Source organism: Crocuta crocuta, unplaced genomic scaffold (genome assembly GCF_008692635.1).
Source record: "Crocuta crocuta isolate KB4526 unplaced genomic scaffold, BGI_CrCroc_1.0 scaffold3, whole genome shotgun sequence".
Taxonomy (NCBI): Eukaryota; Metazoa; Chordata; class Mammalia; order Carnivora; family Hyaenidae; genus Crocuta; species Crocuta crocuta.
Genome location: NW_027529934.1, coordinates 10,897,116 through 10,918,606, shown reverse-complemented (window position 1 = coordinate 10,918,606; position 21,491 = coordinate 10,897,116). Strand labels below are relative to the sequence as shown.

The following is a 21,491-nucleotide window of genomic DNA, read 5'->3' as shown; positions in this document are numbered from 1 at the left end:
TAACTGGTGAGAACACTAAGATGATCGAGATAACTTCCATTTTTATGCAATAATATGAGAGATTTAAGGCTCTTTTCCTTCCCACCCAAAGAGATGAAAGACAGTGTGATGGCTGCAGGAACTTCACGTCTCAGTGCTGCTGGAATGTCAAGAAACCAAAATGAACTTATGAGCAGAAATCAGATAAAAGACCTTTAATGACTACTGCTCTTATGTTTTATCAGCTTATTCCTAGCTCCTCAACTTGTTTCCTTTCCCTTTAGGCTGGCTGATTTAAGTCAAGAAGCACTTATTTTGATCTTTCTAATAAAGATTTGACCCTTAGACCAATCCTTGAGGACCGGAGGCTCATGATTCTCTGGCCATGAGCACCTCTCAGCCCCTGATAAAGCAGCACTCTGATCCTAAAGCAACAGGATCAGAAGGCGAAGGAACAGTTGGGGGCAGAGAGGCATAAGGAAGCCATTCAAACAAAGGATTAACTCCTCCCATGCCCAGGGCCTCACCCAGAGCCCTCAATTACAGAGCAGTAAAGAGATGTTTCCACTCTAACCTTTGTTTCTGAGATCGCTGTAGCTAAGAAAAAAAAGAAAAAAAGTAGAACTAATCCCATATTTCCTATTTCCCAGGCCTATGTGATACAAAAGGACAAGGGTCTAGATGTTTAATTTTGGTCAGTGCTTTTTCTTTCATATAAAATCAGAAAAACCCTTTCGTGAGAGCTGTACAGATATGTCAATGGCCATCTCAGCAAGAACATCTTCCAACTCAAGGTCCTTCCATGGCCATTTCTTAAAATCATCCTCTATTTTCCCACTACAGGTTCTGTCTTGAAATATTTTTCCTGGTTAGAAATGACACTCTGAATATACTTTTCTCCTACGAATCTTCTCCTTGCTTAAGGTTTTTTTCAAAAAGGTGGTTTCAGAGGAAGAAAAGGACAGAACAACCTAACCATACAAAGATACACAACACTGCTCAACCATTTCCAACACAAAAATAAAGCACAGTTGACTGAGCTTGCTTCAGAACATCCAAATATTTACTAAAAGGAAATGATTCTGCAGGTTGAGGGGGAGAAGAAATGCCTAGAACAGATTCTGATGAGATTTGCTATTGCTTGCACTGGTAAAAGCAACTTAACCAGACAAATAAGAGCCTATAAATAATGGTAAGTACTCCCAGGAAAGTGGTGCTTCCGTAGGAGGAGTGGTTTTCTTCACTTGGTTACCATTATTTCTCAAGAGACTTGGTACTACATTTAAAAAAGAAATTGAAAGCTAGAAATGATCAGGGACTATGATGGAAATTGTTGCCCTGAACCCAGCCTAGAAGACAAGTCCGCAGTCAGTTAATTCCCCTGGTTAAAACACCCCCTTCCAGTGCCCCAAAAAAAAAAAAAAAAAGGGCAGAATTTTATGCCACAAAAAAATATGCTGTTGTGACAAAAACACTAATTAGAAGTCTGGGGTGGGGAGGGGGAAGACGCTCGGTTGTGGAATCATAAAGAAAATGTTAAATGTTCAGTGTGTGACTATACTATAAACACAGAAGGAGGCAAGAAGGTGAAATGCACACTTGATGCTATAAGAAAAAGAACTTGTAAATATTTGTTTTATGATAAAACTAACATGTTTTCAAAGTTGTTCTTGGATGGTATAAGTAGAAATGCAAAACAAAGACATAACCAGAGAACAGACTTTTAAAATGCTAATCAAGACAGCGAGTTTCATAGAATATGCTTAATGATAATAAAATTAACATTGAGAAGAAAGAAGAGAAAGGAAAGATGAAGTAAACATCCTGCACAATTTTTCTTTGAAATATTGAGAAGAAAGTTTCTCAATATTGAAATATTTCTCAATATTGAAATATTAAGAAAGTCTTTTAATGTAGTTTCTATAAAATTCAAATTATACTTAAATAATATTTCTGATAATTGATACATTTTTGTATCTTTTTAGGAAACACAGTCACATATTTATTTGCTTCCAGAAAAGTCTTACGGAAAGAATCACATCGACCCAAAGCCTTATAACCTGTTTTTAGTCCTTTTAACCTTGAATATCGTATTTTACAAACTTAAAAACAGACTCCGTGACTTCAAGAGCTTAATTCTAAGATTTCAAAACTTTTCCAGGAATCTAGGGAACCATATTTTCAAATTAACATCTTTATAAATTTAGTGTTAAACTGTTACTTAAAAAGAATATATTATACTTTAAGTTCCCCTAAATACAAATACGCAAAATAAAATTAAGCCCATGATTCCTCACAGCTCTCTGAGATTATATTCGCATTCCATATTCACAGTCAAGTATGGCACACAGAGCAAGTACCCCCCAAAATGGTAAACTTAAACTTGACCTACACACAATCTAACAGAGACTTTATCTGAAGAGCACTTGTAGCCAGGATCCCAACACCAGAAAATTCAATTTAAGGCCTGAGCAAAGTGAAACTTGGTCAGCAGGTTTTCCTTATATCTAATTGTCCGCCAATCAGTCATTGTCTTTACAAGTGGCTCTACATTCAACCAATATTTACTGAGCAGTCACTATTTACAAGATGTTCTTATAGGCACTGAGGTTAGCGTAGAAAACAGGGTCCACCATATCCCTTCTCTCCCAGAGTTTACAACCTAAACCAGAGGCAGGACTTAAGAGACGAGCGGGAAAGGTTTCTTAACAGGAGGCACTATTGGCGTTTGAGCCCAGACAATTATTTATGGGGTGAGACCATCCTGCACACTACTACTTAAAGCCAAGAACAACTCCTAGTCAGTGATGACAACCAAAATCATCTCTCTATATTTCCAGCCCTCTTTGGGAGTAGCATACGTCTTCAAAGTGCATGGGTGAAGAAAAGAAGCTTTCTATGCAAGATAAGAACTCCCCCATCTGGGAGGGTGTTCCAAATTCAAGACTACCTAAGCTTCAGAAGCAGTCCTAATAGAGGTTGACCCTAAAAGAAAGGAAGGATTTTAAAAACAAAGTTATCCAGCATTTATTATCATTTCTCATTCATTCTGCTTTTGTGTTTCATCCCAAAAATTGAGAGAAAGGGCAAAAAGACTTAACTTCTAGGCTAGGAACTCCTGAAAGGTAGTGAAATGGCAGATTAGTTTAAATTCTGCTTGGGATTGGCATTTGCCCGTTTGCTACCTCTGTTTATTTTGCAGTGATTCTTACCTGCTCTGTGGCAAAACAGTGTAACAAAATGGTGCTTTGAAAGTGAAGTAAAAGTTTTAGGACCTAGACCTTTAAAATACTATATAATAAGTCACATTGATTCATTTAATTATTAAGAACTATTTATTTATAAATACTGCTGAATTAGAAGTTCTATCTTATGTGTCCTTCTCTCAATTTTTCCAGCAAAGCTAAAGTTTGCTTTGTGATGCTCAGTCTTCAAATACAATATCCTGAAACTCAAACTGTCAGGCATGCATTTATTTTGAATATTTGTGAATAGTTTGTCAATGAAAGAAGGGGACAGATAAATTTGTTCCTGAATGTATTCTAATGAATGACAAAGACTATTCACATTTAGGAAGTTCATTTGCTTTTTGCTTGTTTAGTTCATTGTGTTTTGTTTTGTTTTTGATGATTTCCCTTAGAAAAGCATCTGGAGTGTCGTCATGGTTTTAAAATATGTCCACAGATTTTTTTTGAGACTGTTCTCTTTAAGAAGTGAAACTTACGGGTGCCTGTCAGCTGAGTGCCCAACTCTTGGTTTTTTTGGTTCAGGTCATGATCTCATGGTTCATGGGTTCTAGCCCCGTGTCAGGCTCTACACTGACAGCATAGAGCCCATGTGAAATTCTCTTTCCCTCTCTCTCTCTGCCCCTCTCCCTCTGCTCCTCCCCTGCTCATGCACTCTCTCACAAAATAAATAAACTTTAAAAAAATGTGAGGCTTAATTCCCTACCCTTGAGTGTGGGCTGTACTGAATGACTACCTTCTAATGAATAGCACTTGGCAAAATGACCATGTATATCTTCCCAGATTCAGTCATAAAAGACATTATGGCTTCCTCCTCCTCGGTTCTTTGTCTTGGATCCGTTAATTCTGGGAGAAGCCAGACGACATCATAAGGATACTCAAGCAGTCCTCACCAGGAGTAAGGAACATCTGTCAACAACCATGTGAGCAAACCATCTTGGAAGCAGATCCTGCAGTCTAGTCATACCTTCAGATGACTGCAGCCCTTGCTAATATCTGAGTCAAACGTCGAGAGATGCCCTCAGCCAGAACCATCTAGCTAAGCCACTCCCAAATTCAGACCCATAGAAATAATAGGCTAAAAACTTTTGCTGTTTTAAGCTAAATTTGGGGGTAATCTGTTTCTCGGCAATGGGTAACTAATACCAGTGTGTATTTTCATCACTGGGGTCTAAAAAAACAGCTAAAATTCCAATGTTATTTTTAATTTTCTATATGGCAAACAACTGTACTCAGGTATCAGTGGCAGCTCCTATCTTTCTAACATCTAGATATAAATGACTCTACTCAGAGCCCTTCACTTCCACAGTATCATCCTGGACACAAAGAACTGACCCTTGCCTTCCAGACCTCTGCTTCTCCCTAACCAGGGATTATCAAGGCATCCTTTCCAAACAAATACAGTGTTCTCTTTAGTAGGTATTGAGGTTAAATATAACTTTCTCCATCTCATCATTCAATATCGTACTGGATTTTAATGCATAGATTCATAACCTGTGAGTCAGATTAGGATCAATATATTCCAAAGTACCAGACTCATTTAATGGAACAATATCCCCATGCCACCAATTTTTGTTGTGTGCGACAGGCAGCTTCTGAAACGGCCTACAGTGATCCTTACTGACTGGTATCCATGCCTATGTACAATCCCTTCCCCTTGAGTGTGGGCTGGGCCCAGGGATGAACAGAACATGACAAAAGTGATGGGATGTCACTTCTGAGATGAAGTTACAAAAAGGCTCTGGCTTCCACCTTGTTCTCTCACTTGCTTACTCTGATGAAAGCCAGCTGCTGTGCTGAACACCACCCTGTGGAAAGATGCACATGGCGAGGAACTGAGGGAGATCTCCAGCCAATACCCAGTGAACAACTGGGGTCCTCAGTCCAGCAGCTCACGAGGAGCTACATCTTGCCAACAATCACATTGCTCAGCTTGGAAGCAGATTGTCCCCTCATCCAGCCTCAAGGTAACTAGATAAGCGCAGCCCTGGTCAGCACCTTGGTTGCAGCCTGGCTCCAAAAATGCTGGATAATAAATGCTTGTTGCTTAAGAGGCTAAATTTGGGTGTAATCTGTTATACAGAACTAGATATCTAATATAATACAGAAAATGAATTAGCTTTAAAACATAAATTATAAAGTACATGACCATCAACTATTTGTAGAGCAAACCTAGCACTGTTTTCACAAAGCACTAAACAGTATTTGAGTAAGACTTAGTAACATCAAGGCCTGGATCATTCGATGCAAATTTACCCTGATATAAAATGTGATTTTTCCCTATGGTAATTTCCCCCAAAATCATCTTTGTTGTCCTCAAGAGATTGGAATGGGAATATTAACACAGTTACACAGTCTTAAAATATATTTTAGAAATCGATTAAATAGAGACATGTCTGGCATGTCTTTTAATGGCTTTTATGCTCCTTACCTGGGAGTTATGAATTCACTACCTACCACTTGTTTGATAAGCTTTTGTTACCACCTAAATATGTATGAAAAGGTAAATTTGGGAGGCCACTTATCAACACAATTTGTTTCAAACTCATGAGTTTTAAAAAGGGAAAAGTAGGGGCACCTGGGTGGCTCAGCAGTTAACTACCTGGCTTTGGCTCAGGTCATGATTTCATGGTTCGTAGGTTTGAGCCCTGCGTTGGGCTCTACGCTGACAGCTAGCTCAGAGCCTGGAGCCTGCTTCAGATTCTGTATCTCTGTCTCTCTCTGACCCTCCCCTGCTCACACTGTCACTCCCTCTCTCTTAGAAATAAATAAAACATTTAAAAAAATGTTTAAAAGGGAAAAGTGGCTGAGTTTTAAGTATTCTCTAAATCAGCATTTCTTTACATGTATTTCATGGAATAGTAATTATACAGGTTATTTAGGGGTGGTATATTTTAAAAGGGTTCCACTGTTAAGGAAGTTTGAGAAAATTTGGGTGAAGTGAAGTTAAAACAGGCTTCTTTTTTGTATAATATCTCTAGGCCTTTACAAAGTATAAAAGCGTAAATGTGACTCTCTAAGATTCAAGTTATGTTATGCAGTGAGTGGAAAGCTCATCTGGATGAAGGACTAATGCTACTCCATGAGCCTGCAATGGAGTCATAGTTTGGAAAACTTGAAAATTAAGAGTTTAATTGATGACCAGTATCTGAAATGTTCCCATCTCTCCCCTCAAAAGTTGTCAAGGTCCTCTCCAATTCTCTTTCATGGACTATAAGCTATATTAGGTAAGAAGCCAGAGGTCCACATTTAAACAGGTTTAATATCTCTGACCCCGGTGGGTTTAGCTTCAATCACAGGTGCTACAGGCAACACTATTAATAATTTACCTGCTCTTAAAATAGAGTTCATAAATTATAATAGTAAACCCACATGTTTACTATTAGTTATGTTAGTTACGTGCCAGGCTGTCTTTGGATTCAATATAATTTGTACCTACAGATGAACAAGTGACACCCAGGAAGGTGAAAGGGACCTCTTCTGTTTGAACACTGACGCTAATATCTGCACCAGGTAGACACAGCACACGAGGCTACTGTAATATGGACATGACCTGCATCTGCTCACCAACTCAATAAAAATTTCATTATGACAGAATGAGCACAAATTAATGTCACAGTCTATTAAAATTCATCTCAATTCAATGCTAAATTTTCCCCTATTGATCGTTATTTTGTAACAACAGAATCATATTGGCATAATATGTGTATGGCAAATTAATATTAATGCAGCAAGGATGATGCAATCAATGCTGAGATACAAAAAATTAATAATCCATTAGGATTCTCTTACAGTCTTTCGAACCAAATTGGCTATAAAATTCATAATGTTACTTTTAAGCTTTACAATATTAAGGTGATTTTTTTTTTCTGGCAGCTTCTACAAGTCTAGTGAATACACATTGAATTTGTATATGACACCGACCAGTAAAAGCACTTATAATTGCCTTTTGCATTTGTTAATGCCCAAAGTCCACATGTGTTTTGCACAAATAAGACTATATGGGTTTTTACAAATTAAGCATGAATTCATTTTGAAGAGGAAAAGGTCTTAACTTTAAAAACTGATTCCACTCAGGGAATTTTTCTAATTATTAAATTTTTAGTTGGATATCACAGTAGAGATTACAACTGATGGCAAAAACAGGTCGTACACTCATTGTATAACCTACAAGGGGTCCAATTTGTATCCTGAAGTTAGTAGCCTGGCTTTACACATACACTCTACCCTGTGAGTCGGTTTAAGAAACAAAACCACAGCTGAAACAAACAAACAACCGTCGAAGTAGAACTCCTCTGGAGAGGAATAAAAAGATGGTATAGAACCTGCCTTTTGTGACTAAAGCACAGAGGTAGTGAAAAGAGCTTGGGTTTTTCAGTTAGGCTTGTTCAACTTCCGTCTCCAGCTGTCTCACCTTCGACTAGTCACTCAGCCTGAGTTATCTCATTCATGAAGTGATAGGAGTAATAATACTAGGATCAGAAATAACATACAAGTCCAGAACACATGCTGAGCACACATACAAGTCCTGAAAATACCAATAAGAGTTAACGCTAAAACTTAGTTTTCAAAAGCCCTCTGTGAAACTATCTTAATGAAAAGAAGAGGACTCCCCAGCAGCTGAGTGATCATACATCTGGAATCTGCTTGATTAGAGATCGTTCCCCCCAGTTTAGGGAAAACCTTTAGCTGAAAGGCAGCTAATCCTTAGAGCAGACAATAGGAGAGGTGAGGAGGAGACAACACAAGCTGATGTGGCGATGGAGCTGCATGAACAGGGTGGAGGTGAGGAAAAGAAACCTGGGAATAGATTCTTATAAATCTAATTTACCACAGTGTCTTGTCTGTGTCTGCCTTCCTCGTTTCTTGGGAGCAACTTGAGAACCTAGGCTGTGTTTATCTTGTCTTGGCCACAGTGCTCAGCACAAACCTTTAAACATGGTGCCGAATAAGTGCCAGGGGAGGGGAAGGAAAGAATGAAGAGGTGAGGAAAAGGAACCAGAGAGAAGGAAAATGAGAAGAAAGGAGGAAGTAGAGAAGAAAGTGGTTACTCTCTTAAAGAAGAATCAGAAATTTACATTCTGTAAAGTTTGCTCCTTTCTAAGTGTGTGTGTGTGTGTGTGTGTGTGTGTGTGTGTTCTTTTACTTACTAATTCGATGGTTCAGCTGAATAAAGACTAAGAAATCTTTGCACAGTTGGGAGTAGAGTTATTGGTGATGGTGTCAGAAATACACAGGCTCCTGAGAGTTGGAGTCAGGCCATGAGATGGGGAGCAAGACAGCCAGGGTGACCTTGTGATGGTTCATCCTTTCCTCCAACCCAAACTGGCCAATCTAATTGCAATCTGCTACCATCAGGGCATGACCAAATCTTCCCCATTTTTCCATGTAATCAATCCTTTGAAAGACTTGTCTGAGCTCCAGCCTTTTTATGCTTTACCCAATGGTTTCTGAGATCCTGAATTCTATCATTTCAACTCCATTTAATACACAGCTGTAAAACATTTTGCTGCCATATTCCCTGCTTCAGAACCTTCCTTAAGTCCTTTGTCCTGGCTTCCCTACCTGCCACATAAACTTTAAATTGAGTCCATTAGTTTTGATCACAGTGCTAAAGAGGCTAAGAGCAAAGGTTAAATACCAGAAAAAGCTTATAAATTCCTGGACTCACAAACATCAGAGCATGAAAAGAACCTTAACAATGACTTAGTACAACCCCTTATTTTACAGATGAGATCATTAAGGTTCCAAAAGATCAAGTTTGCAGAGAAAAAAAAAATATCTATACATGGCCACAGAATGACCTTTAATCTTAGGCAATCATCTTGAAAATTCTTGGTTTTTATTTCCAAAAGTCAGGGAAGAATGTGGATTACATCACATAATTATCACCCTCCTGCAGGGGCCAGGAAACCTCAAAGCCCTTTTAGGTTCTTTTCCTGTAATTACCAGTACCTTCCTCACTGCAGTATTTGTCCTAATCCTTAACCCCGACTTGCATTTCTTTATTTTGTCAGCTATGGAGGAGAAAAGCCATGGAAAGATCTTAATAGCAGGGAGAATCGAGCAGTGAGCTTCAAGGACCATAGAGACAGGTGAGGCTCAAGCTCCAATGCCTAGTTACCTCCTAGCACTCTTACTTGGGGCAAATTTCTTCACCTCTCTAAGCCTAAATTTTGTAGTGAGAAAAATAGGGTGACACTAGGTTCTACCTTATACAGTTTTTGTGAGGGTTCAATGAGCAACTCTGAACCAGCCTTCCCCATCACTGTTTAGGCCTTTGTATGTACATGTGTACAAGCCTAGACTCTTCCCTTTCTCATAAGGATGCCCTTCCTGGGTGGGAGAAATCTCGTCTCCCCTGACTGATGACTTCAGATGGAACCACCTCAGTCCATGAGGTCAGAGATGTTCTAACCTTACTGAACCCCAAAAAGGAAGAGGGAATATCTCATCTTTTTATTTCTAAAACTTTCATGGCACTTTGTGGAAATATGCTTTCACTCTCCAACCAGTAACCACTGCATACCAAGAACACAGAGAGGAGCTGTCACTGTTTGGCCAAATAAAACCTATTCCACTGCCATAATATATCTGTATTTCATGTATTCATCTTTATCCTGTATCTTATAACATGAATCATAAGTGTGTGACTCTATTGTCTATTCAGCTTTTATTTTTTTTGTTGGTTGCAATGCAAGCATTTCCATATTGCTACATAAACAGGTATGGTCGTTTCTATACAAACATTCATATCTCTGAGAAGAGTCAATAGTGGTTCTTCCCAGAGAAAGATCTGGTCCACGCTGACCATATATCTCTAACACCAGAAACATACTTTTAAATAGCAGTTAATCTTGTAAAATATTCCAACATTTCTTCTCATTGGATAACTCCATTAATAATGAGAATAATATTATTTCTTATGTTACTATAACATCCTGAGCATTTTTGCAAATGTTTATTTACTCTTCATAATCTTAATAGGTCACTACTGCTATGCCCATTTTTCAAATAAGATAACTGAGGTACAATGGGGATATATTTCTCTATATACCTCTATTTTCTATCTATATGTAATGGATTATTATTCAGCCATGAGAAAGAAGGAAAGCCTACCATTCGCAACAATATGGATGGATCCCGAAGACATAATGCTTAGTGAGATAAATCAGAGAAAGACAAATACTATATGAAATCTCATGTATATATGGAATTTAAACAAGCTGAACTCATAAAAAAAAAAAAAAAGAGTGGAATGGTAGTTGCCAGATGTGGGAGAGGGGGGTGGGAGAAGAGATGTATAAGTGTACAAACTTGCAATTAGTAGATAGATAAGTTCTAGAGATCTAATACACAGTATGCTAAATATAGACATTATTGTATTACAATCATCAAACTTGCTAAGAGACTAGGTCTTATTCACACCAGAAAAAAAAAAAAACCCATCTGGCATTTAGTCAGAAGCTACTGCATTCCTTTGGGGACCTCTTGGTTCAGGATCCTCTGCACTTGGAGAGAATGAGTGGTAATAACAGGCAGCTGGATGTGGAAAGAATTTCCCCCAGATTCCACCTGGGCACTGCTTTTCCCCTGCTCCCATCTGCAGCACCAGACTTCCTCTGGGCTTCAGCCCAGCTTTATCCCTAGTTTCTGTTTCTTGCCTTTGTTTTCTTTGATGAGGCTTAATGCTCAAGTCTGTGCCCACACTTTGGTTCTGTGAACATGTCTTTTATTTTGAGCCAGCCCCATCCCTGATGAAGTTCTACCAGGTTCCCTCCCTAGCACCCAACCCTCCTCATCCCACCCACCTCTCACCAAACCCACATCTCACTTATTCCTTCCCCAGGCCTTGAGTTCATGCCTGTGCACATCTAACATGAGCTCCTTGCTCCTGTCCAGCCATCCATGCTGGCTCAGCAACCCACCTCATTATGTGACAGCCAGTCACCAACTCCCAAGCTGAGGTCCCAGCAGAACTAAGAAAACATTCCTCTTTCAAAATATTTCTTTCAGAAATATGCAAGGAAGTTCCAACAGCCTTGACCAGAGCCAAAGAGAATTTGCATCTCAACAGCAAGCTCTCTAAATGCCTGTTCTCCATCCCACAGTGTACACACACCCAGGGCCCAATGAAAGGAAGTACTTTCTCTGGAAACCTAGACACTGAATGTGTATTCCAATCTCAACCACTAATCCCAGAAGCCATAATGGCTTCGAAATTTTAATTGTACAGATTCACAATGAATAGAGAGGCTGTGATGGTTATATTTAACTGTCAAATGTGGTGTTTTTCCTTTATTGACAACTACTAAAGACTGAGCTACAAATATTTGATTATGTTTATCCCATAATCAAAACTGGTTTACAAAAACCTAGTTTTGTTGAAATTAAGGCATAGGTTTAGAAAACAAAGAGTGTGATTTGTCTTGCAACAGCAAAGAATACTGGGAAAGTTTGCAGATTTTTCCCTTCATTATGAAATTAATAGAGATTCATAGGAGTTTGGAAAAAATGCTATTTTTAAAGCTATCCCATCACCATAATACATCAGTATTTCATGTGTTTACATTATTGTTATGCTATATTTTTGTTTCTTACAACATAAAATATAAGTAATTGATTTGTTATATATTCAAATGTTACTTTCTAGTATAATAAAAACATTTTTATAATGCTACAGCCTTATACTTATTATTTTAATGCTTGCATAATATCCCATAGACCGACCAAACTAGTTTACCTACCAGTCAGGTAATAAATTGGATATACAGACTGTTTCTAATTCTTTCCTGGTTTTTAATTAATAAGGTTAGTGTAAAATAATAGAAAATATATATTTACTGGTCTCTGCCCCCAATACCCGGCACAGAACTCTTAAAACCCTTGTAAAGGTTCAAGTGATAAGAGCACTAGAAGAATCTTGCTATTTTAATAGTTGGTATTTGACCCTTCTTGACACAGAGCTCCTGAAGTCGCTTGGAATTTCCTGGTGATAAGAGCTGCCTCTGTTCTAATGAGATAACTCTTGGTAGTCTCCTGGATAGCTTCAAGGTGGAGGCTAGTCACCAGAAAGACCAAGCCATGATTAGAAGCTTGGAACTTTTAGTTCCACACCCTCTCCAAATAATAGGAGAGCAGCTTCATCTGCATGATGAAGCTTCCATAAAAACCATACGGTTCGGAGAGCTTCTAGGTTGGTCAACACATTTACCTGCCAGGAGGGGAATGTAACTCAACTCCATGGGGACAGAGCTCCTCATCTTGGGACCCATCCAAACCCTGTCCTATGTATTTCTTCATCTGGTTCTCTATTCATACCCAGGGTTGTAAGAACTGTGATTTGTAGATGCTTGGTCAGGAGCACAGGTGACAACCTGGGACTGGTGATTCACCTCTGAAGTAGGGGCAGTTTTGTGGGACTGAGCCCTTACCTTGTGGAATCTGACACTAACTCCAGGTAGACAGTGTCAGAATTGAATTGAGTCATAGGGCATCCAGTGGGTATAACACAGAATTGCTTGATGTGTGGAAAACCCACAGATCTGGTATCAGAAGTGAAGTATTGTGAGTGTAGTAATATTAGCGTGGGAATAAAGGAGAAACACAGGAGGGTTTTCTTCCACTCAGCCAGTAATACCTTTACTCCATTTTTCTGAATTTAGAATGTTGTCATAGGCTGAGGTTCCAAAAATGGATTAATGACAAAGAATATACAGAAGTGTATAAATATTGATCTATATGCTAAATTTCTTTCAAAATAAATAGCCATTTTATAGAAAAAGTCTTGATTTTAATCAACTCTTAGAAAAATCAAACATTGCCATTTTTAAATTACTTTTTATTCAATCAATTCACTTTTAACTTGACTTTCTTCAATTTGCACAGAGAATGAAAAAAAATCCCTATCTTTATATATATTTTTCTATAAAGTTCTCTGAGCTCCATGGGGACAGAAACTGTATCTTTCAGTTCTTAGTATTCCTCATATAAAATTGTAGAAAGGGAACAGAATTTGGAGCCCCAAAGGCCTGGGTCCAAGTTCCTATTTGGCTACTTATTTGATATGTGCCCTTGTATAACTTATCCGCTCAGAGCCTCAGTTTTCTCTACTGTGAAATGGAGTAATCAGCTCTACTTCATGTGGACTCAGTGTAAAATGACTGGCATATCCCAGGAACCTAGGAATATTAGTTCTTTCCCCACACATCATATATAAGGAGCACAATTCCTTTTGCTGGATAAGCACGCTCATGCCCCTTCTCATTTGATGATTGAGTTCTCAGTCTTTCCAAGTTGGGTACATTTTACAATATTTACTGAATATATTTTTATTGTCTAATATTTTAGGGAGTGTGGTTACTCTGATCCACAAATGTTTGAATCCTGTGTTATGAGGTCAAATATATATTTTTTGTTGTTTCTTCTGTTAGGGTGTGAAGATATTTGATGCAAGAAATGTGTGAGGCAAAGTCAGTGTAAGAGGAAAACACACAGAGGTATATATCCACTTATGTGTTAGTTGCACCTCACAAGGATATTGCCATCGTTGGAATCTTTTTGAAAAGCTTTTAATGGAATTTCTGCCAAGTACTACCTTTATGTAGACACACACACATGGCTTTTGGAATATAATACTAGAGGCTCAGATGGGTATCAATATGAAGAAATCCAACTTGAATTTTAAAAATTCATTATGAAATGAGAACACTTTTCTTACATGATTCATAAAGCAGCTCCTGGAAGCAATTCTTTTGTTTTTTACAATTTTTTAAAATGTTTTATTTATTTCTGAGAGACTGACAGAGACAGCATGAGCAGGGGAGGGTCAGAGAGAGACGGAGATACAGAATCTGAAGCAGGCTCCAGGCTCTGAGCTAGCTGTCAGCACAGAGCCCGACGCAGGGCTCAAACCTAGGAGCTGTGAGATCATGACCTGAGCTGAAGTCAGATGCCCAACCGATTGAGCCACCCAGACACCCCTGGAAGCGATTCTAAAGTCAAGACAAAACTACAAAATTATTTTGACAGATTACAGGCTGATAATATAATCATTCAATAGGACAACTTTGAAAAGCACTGTATATAAATTCTGGATGTTCGCTACCGAAAGCAACTGGTGTTTTCACTTTATATTCAGTCACAATTTGTAGGTCTTGAAGCAATAAACCTAGTGTCAAATGAATACCTTTTATAAAATTCAAGGAAACTATGATCTTCTTTTGCATTGGAAATTTCTATCAGTACATCAATTACAAATTTCTAAAGTATCTATTGAGTACTTATGCCATCTGGGACATACTTTAAGGGATAGGAGATACGTATTTCCCCTAAAAGTTAACTGTGTCAGTTAATCACCAAAGAACTAATCAGAAAACATATAATAGACATAACTACACACTTATTTCCAAGGAACTTCCCCTACAGGTATAAAATAGAGGAGATATGATATAGTATTAGTATCTGTAAAAAAGACCAAGATAAAGGTAGAAAATGGCAAAGAATTTCAGCTGACAACATGCTTTGTATGAATTAACAATGTGGCCACCAAAAACAAAACAAAACAAAACAAACACCACCCAAAACCCCATTAAGACCATATTAGCCTGTGTTACTAGGAGTTCAGTATCAGAAGCCAAGGATTGATAAGCAGTTCACTATAGCTTGTCAGACCCTAAACTACACCTTTCAATTCTGTGCAGAGCTCATTAAAGAGAATTATAAACAAATGGGATGTGTTCAGGGGTGTGCAACATAGACAGTTTGAGGGATTCAAAACTCATGCCACTTGGAGCCTGGATAAGAGAAGAGCTGGGAGAGCCAAATGATGGTAATTTTGAGATATTTTAGTCTGTCATGTGTATGGGAGATTTGACTTCTTCCCTCTGGCTCTAGGAAGCTAAACATGAATGAATGGTTAAGAGATCAGACCAACATAGACTTTAGGCCACATAGGTCAATGTTTTCCAAAGCTGACTGGGCTGTTTTCTAAGGTTATGAGTGCCCTATCACATAGAAGTATTCAAGCACAGACAACAGACATTCAAACACTGAGATCACTACTATTAAGCTAACTTCTCCTTCAAGTGGCTAATGTTGGTAAAAAAAACCAGTGGTTCTCTAACAGTGTGCATCAGTATCCCCTGAGTGGCTTCTGAATCCGGAAGCACAGATTCTAGGCCTGACCGCATAGTTTCTGACTCAGTAGATCTAGAGAGAAACTGGAGAAGTTGCATTTTATGACAAGTTCCCACTTGATGCTACTGGTCCAGAGAATCACTTTGAGAACGACTGGATTAAACAAAACACTTGGCAGGGATGCCTTAGCAATTCTAACCTGGCACAAGTGTTTGGGCGAGGTGATTTTTCTTTCAGCCTTGCAGCAGTTATAAGACATTCAACAGAAGACTGCGTGGTATAAATTAAAAGGGCTATAGTAAAGGAATATGAACAAGTACTTTGAGGAGGGAAGAAATTAAACCAACACTTGAAGGGAAAGTAGAGCAAAATAGGTGAAAAAGAGGAGGAAGCACAACCTGATCAAATGTAAAAGGGCTGAAGTTACAGTTTTGAATATTAACTGAATGTTTTTCTGGCAATGTTGCATCCCCACCCCTCCACCCCGACCCCTGCTTCACCGTTTCCCTCAGGCAGTCAGCCTGTTGGTCTGCAGGCCTTGAGGAAAGGTAAGTAGCAAGAGAAAGAAAAGAGTCTCTTGTTTTTTGACTTTCAAAAGTTTAAGCTCCTAACAGAAGGGGAAGGACTCAAGCTATGGAGAAACAGACTAGGGTGAGTGAAAGCAAACTGTCTCCATTCTTGAGCTAGAGAATTATCTATCCTCCAGGCTTGGGAGAAAGAGGTGAAGACAGAGTGGAGAGAAGACTCCAAGGCATTATGGGCTTTTCATTTGATGCCTTGGCTCACCTTAACCCTGTAGGGCCTGGATACAGGGAAATTCTGTGTTTACTGAGATTGAGTTTCCATAACCCCTCAAAATCATGGCTTGAAATGGAAGTGGAACTGTTAGAGAAACAGTCACATGAATTGCATACCTCATGGTCTGTGGTGCACTTGCTGCAGGAGTATCATGTGTTCTTGGAATGAAGAGGAGGCTGACCTGGTTGGAGAGAATAATCTGGGAAGAGAATGAGAAATTAGGTGGGGTAAGCAAGATGAGACCAGAATATGATGGACCTTGATGCTTAGGTTTTAAACTCCTGTGCTTAAAGACAAAGCTATCTGGACTGCAGGGTCACCTTGAAGCCCGCCCAGATTTCTAGTACCCATTCCTCAACCTTTCTTTCCACAACTTAAGGACAAGCTAGCACTTTCAGCATACTTCACTAGGACACTAACAAATCCTTGACCCTTTGCTAAAATCTAAACTGAGAGGTCTCATCCCTTTACCATCCAAGAACTTGCCCTTCATTTAACACCTGGTAGTACTTACTTGATATGTTATAGGATTATTTTAGTCAACTATCACCTATCCATAGTCACAAAAGTTAGTTATAAATTAGCCTCTGTATCTTTAAGTGGCTGATCTCTTGGTTGATGTCAGATGAATTTTAAGTATTGGTGATCTTATTGGTTGGAAATAAACGAGTCTTCTCTTCAAACAAAAAGCATGTATTGTTTTTATATCTTCAAGGGAGTTCTTCCAGTATCATTAGCTGGGTAATTCTCTGAACTATCTCAAAGATTTATCTGGATATCATGTGAATAAAATTCCTATGGTCATTAGTTCATGAAACTTAATTTTCCAACATCTACATACAAATGCAAGTACTTAACTAAAAAAAAAAAAATCAATCTGATTTTAAAAGGGGCAAAGGACATGAATAGACATTCCTCCAAAAAAGAGATACAAATGGCCAATAAGCCTGTGTAAAGATGTTCAGCATCATTTATCATTAGGGAAATGCTTTGGATGTCTACTGTCAAAAAAAGAAAAAAAGCAACAACCAAACACAAACCAAAAAACCCAGGAAATAATGAGTTGACAAGGACGTAGAGAAACTGGGATCTGTGTGTGCTCTTAGTGGGAACGCAAACTGGTGCAGCCACTATGAAAAACAGTGTAGCGGTTTCTCAAAAAACTAAAAATAGAATTACCATATGATCCAGCAATTCCATTTGCAGGTTACCCAAAATAATTAAAATCAGGAAATTAAACAGGCATTTGCATACCCATATGGCAGTATTATTCAAAACAGCCAAAAGGTGGAAGCAACTCGTATCCATCCACAAATGAATAGCTAAGCAAAATACGGCATACGCATACAATGGAATATTATTCAGCTTCAAAAAGGAGGGAAATTCTGACACCTGCTAGTTCATAGGTGGACCTTGAGGAAATTATGCTAAGTGAAATAAGCCAGTCACAAAAATACAAATACTGTGTGAGTTCACTTACACGAGGTATCTAGAGTAGTCAAATTCATGGAGACAGAAACTCATTCGTTCCTAGGGGATGGAGAGAAGCTGAAAAGAGATCTGGAGATTGATGGTGGTGGTGGTGGTGGTGGTACAACAACGTATTTTATGCCACTGATCTGTAACCTGAAAATGATTAAGATGCTAAAATACACACATACTTTAGATGGCAATTGTTTTGTGAGTAGGGTTATGCTTCAGTTAATATTGACTTCAGAGTTGCATTTTGACCATAGGGTTAGTGTCTTTGCTCATTTTTAACATTGGAATTGTCATTTGGGTATTAATTTTCAAATGCATGTATGTAATAAAGATAAAATCCATTATCATAGTTTTTTAAAAAAGCAATTTGCTTAATTTAGACACTGCTGTAGGCAGAGAGATTACTTAAGAATTGCACACTTACCAAGGATTGCTTCCGCAAATGTTTAATAGATTTTATCAAAAGTTCAAACTTGGAATGTTCTTCAGTTTAAAAATCAAAGATCTAGATCATCTTCTTGATCTGGATTTAATTTGGCATGCTTTACAACATGCTGGCTGATCTTGAAAGTGTTACCTTTTATATTTCTTGTAGCAGAATGAGAAAAATATTGATAGAATGGATATATATAGATTTATAACAATGGGTTTGCCTTATAGGATAATAGGTGAGGTGACTTCTACTTCATTACTCTGATCCTAAAACTAGTATCCACTTTGAAATCCACTTTATCTTTCGTCTTCCCCTCTGTGCATGAAACATTTATTTATTTGGTTTCCTGCAAGTTAAAAACATTATTCTGAAAATTGTCACTTGCTGCCCAAAGTCATTCATTTACCAACTGCAAAGAGAGAAGTTGAGGAAGGAGGCAAGAGGAAGAAACAAAGAGAGGAAGGTTTAACAAAAGAGTTAAACACAATTTTTAAGATAAACTGAGAAAATTCATTTCTAAAACTCTGACTTTGGTTTTACAGGGTTTTAAAAAAAATGTTAATGTTTATCTTTAAGAGAGACAGAAAGAGAGAGAGAGCAGGGGAGGGGCAGAGAGACAGGGAGACACAGAATCTGCAGCAGGCTCCAGGCTCTGAGCTGTCAGCACAGAGGCAGATACAGGGCTCGAACCCACAAACCACGAGATCAAGACCTGAACCAAAGTCACAGGCTTAACAGACTGAGTCACCCAAGCACTCCTAATTTTCCAGTTTTAAAGACTATAAAACACTTATGCAGGAGCTAGAAGTTATATTCAGTGCACTAAGAGGGTAAAGAGAAGGGCAAGAGGAGTTGGCAATGTAAATGTAAAGCTTAGACAAACAGTGGCCCTTCCATGTTCCTGAAATAAATAAAACGTAAGCCAAACCAGAATCTGGACCAGGCACATTGAGCCAAGGCAAGTACCTCTGATGAGGCCAGGGCACAGTGCTCTCCCCAAAATGATCTTAGATTCATAGTAGCAACACATGCAACCTTCTGTCAACAGAGCCATGAAAATAGCATTGGCCTTTATGTCCACTGGTCATGTCCTCAAAAAAATCAACGAGAACTAAAAGCAAACAAGCACCATGCCAAAAAATTTAAGTAACAGACTTTTGACACACTTCATGACTTTCCACATTTGACATGTTTTTAAGAAAGAAACCTATGCTTATTCATGAAAAATTGTTTTTTTTTTAACAATAAGAGATACATTTTAAAAAAACCTGGTGTATTCATGTCACAGAATATTTACAACCTTTAAAATACATAAGGACATAGAAAGTTTTTAATGTAATGTCAAGGTCTGTACGAACCAATGAAAGTATTAAATTATATATTTTTCAAAAGGTAAAATTATGACTATGAAATAAACACTTGTTAAATTAATCATTAAATGAGGGAAGCAGGCAAATGTCTCAACCAATTCAAAGAAGACATTAAGGAATCACAAATTTACATGGAATAAATGAATACTGAATTACAAATGGACATAAAACTGCCTTTTTCCTGGTGATGGGTATCTGGGGTGGGTATCTTTCCAGTGTGCACAGGTAATTTGCAAGTCTATAGACAAGGATTATTTGCGTAATTAATTTGTCTATTATTCACAAAGTAGAGTGGAAAAAGAGCCCTACTCAAAAACAAAAGCTCATCTCCCTAAAGTAGTATTTCTCAATCTTTTTTTCATTATTCCTTTCCAAAGCAGACTTTTCAGACATTTTTACCTCACCCTCTCCCCACTACCAAACTAAATATCAAAGAATAAGATTTTGTTGAATAAAATTGAACTTTTGAAAGCCACAAATCATTCTAAGGTTTTTTCCATCCATAAAGAACCAANGAGACCATGACCTAAGCGAAAGTCAGACGCTTAACCGACTAAGCCACCCAGGTGCCCCTGGAGGTCCAGTATTCCTGAAAGGATATCTAGCAATCTCTTTGGAATGCCATTTTCTTAAAACCACTATAATAATATATATCTGCTACATGTGAATATTATTATACACATATATTATTATACATATTACATATATATGAGCTTAAAGGATAGTTTGTACAGGGGTCAGCAAACTATATAGCCTAGAGGCCAAATCTAACCTATTTTTATAAGTAAAGTTTCATTGGAACACAGCCACACGCACCGTTTATAGATTGTCTTGTCTTCTTTGACTGTGACTACTTTCATGCAACTGCAGAATTCAGTGTTTATGACACAGACTGTAAGGCCAGAAAGGCCTCAGATATTTACTATTTGTCTGTTTACAGAAAAAGTTTGCTACCTCTGGTTAATGCTAAGCTGCTGACAGTAATTATCTATGGTTAATAGGATAATAAACGATTTTTTCTTTTAAAAAATAATCTCTATTTTCTAGAAAGGTTTTACTTGCTGATGGAACAAAAACTTCTAAAAATTATATATTACGTGTAAATTGTGTACAAAGCACTTTAGGAATGAAAAAATAAGACATGGCTCCTGCCTTTTAAAAAGTTCCTAATCTAACGTTGCTGAGGTAAATTGGTTGTGTCTGCTGTAGGAGGGTTGTTGTATATAGTTACTGGAGTCGGCTAAAAATAGAAGTAAATAGGAACAGCCAGAGGGGAAAATGGTAGTATTAGTAAACATGAGCTGGGTCAATGTAAATTTTCGGTTAAATTTTGGCCTCTGAAGATTTAAATATTAAGGGAAAGCGGATTTAATGGGTCATCATGACTCAAGTATTTACTTCAAATAATTATAAAAATAAAGAAGGAAATGTGCTTGCTATAAGTAAACATTATCTTTCCATTCAAATTTTATATTCACTGAGGTCATAAAATTTAAAGTTATTCCAGAAGCCACCATGAGAAGATACATATTATTTCAGGACTTAAGCTGCCATGATTCATATAAATTTCCAAACTATTCCTATCCAAGTTTCAAGATATTGTAACTTAACAGAGTAATTCAAGTGCATATGTGGTGTTCCTTTCCAGCTCCCGGGAACTTCCTTTTCCAGGGATCCTATCCTTGAAAGTTCTCTTTAAAACCTGAATGTTAATATCGTAGTTTTCTTAGAGGCTATTTATCATAATATAGGACTCTTGGGTACCTAAAACCAGACCCAGGCAAATGATTTGTCTCATTGCTCAATTCCAAGTATTGGAGAATAGGGACCCTCCAAACCCATGTTTACAGAATAAGACCTTTACTATTTGTAGGATAAATAGGTAAATTAAGGAGTCTTTCAGAAGATTAAAAAAAAAATTTCTGTTCAAAAATTTCCAAGAAGTAACTCTATAGTTACTAACATTAAATTCAAATCAACAGTCATGTAAAAACCTAACATATCAGCCTTTCCCAATCATGTTATATCATAACATTATTGTGTTCC

General features: G+C 37.8%; 1 long non-coding RNA gene across 6 annotated transcripts in view; it reads right to left on the bottom strand.

Moving 5' to 3' along the window:
* Window positions 1-21,491, bottom strand: part of LOC144230807 (uncharacterized) — a 293,282-nt gene that overhangs the window by 115,905 nt on the left and 155,886 nt on the right. For 5 of the 6 annotated variants that reach the window (XR_013334886.1, XR_013334887.1, XR_013334882.1 and 2 more), the window contains 2 exons: window positions 17,641-17,786; window positions 16,277-16,359 (listed from right to left, as the gene is read on the bottom strand). This is a non-coding gene — a long non-coding RNA (uncharacterized LOC144230807). The remainder of the gene's footprint in view (window positions 1-16,276; window positions 16,360-17,640; window positions 17,787-21,491) is intronic. The other variant, XR_013334885.1, reaches the window with a different exon arrangement.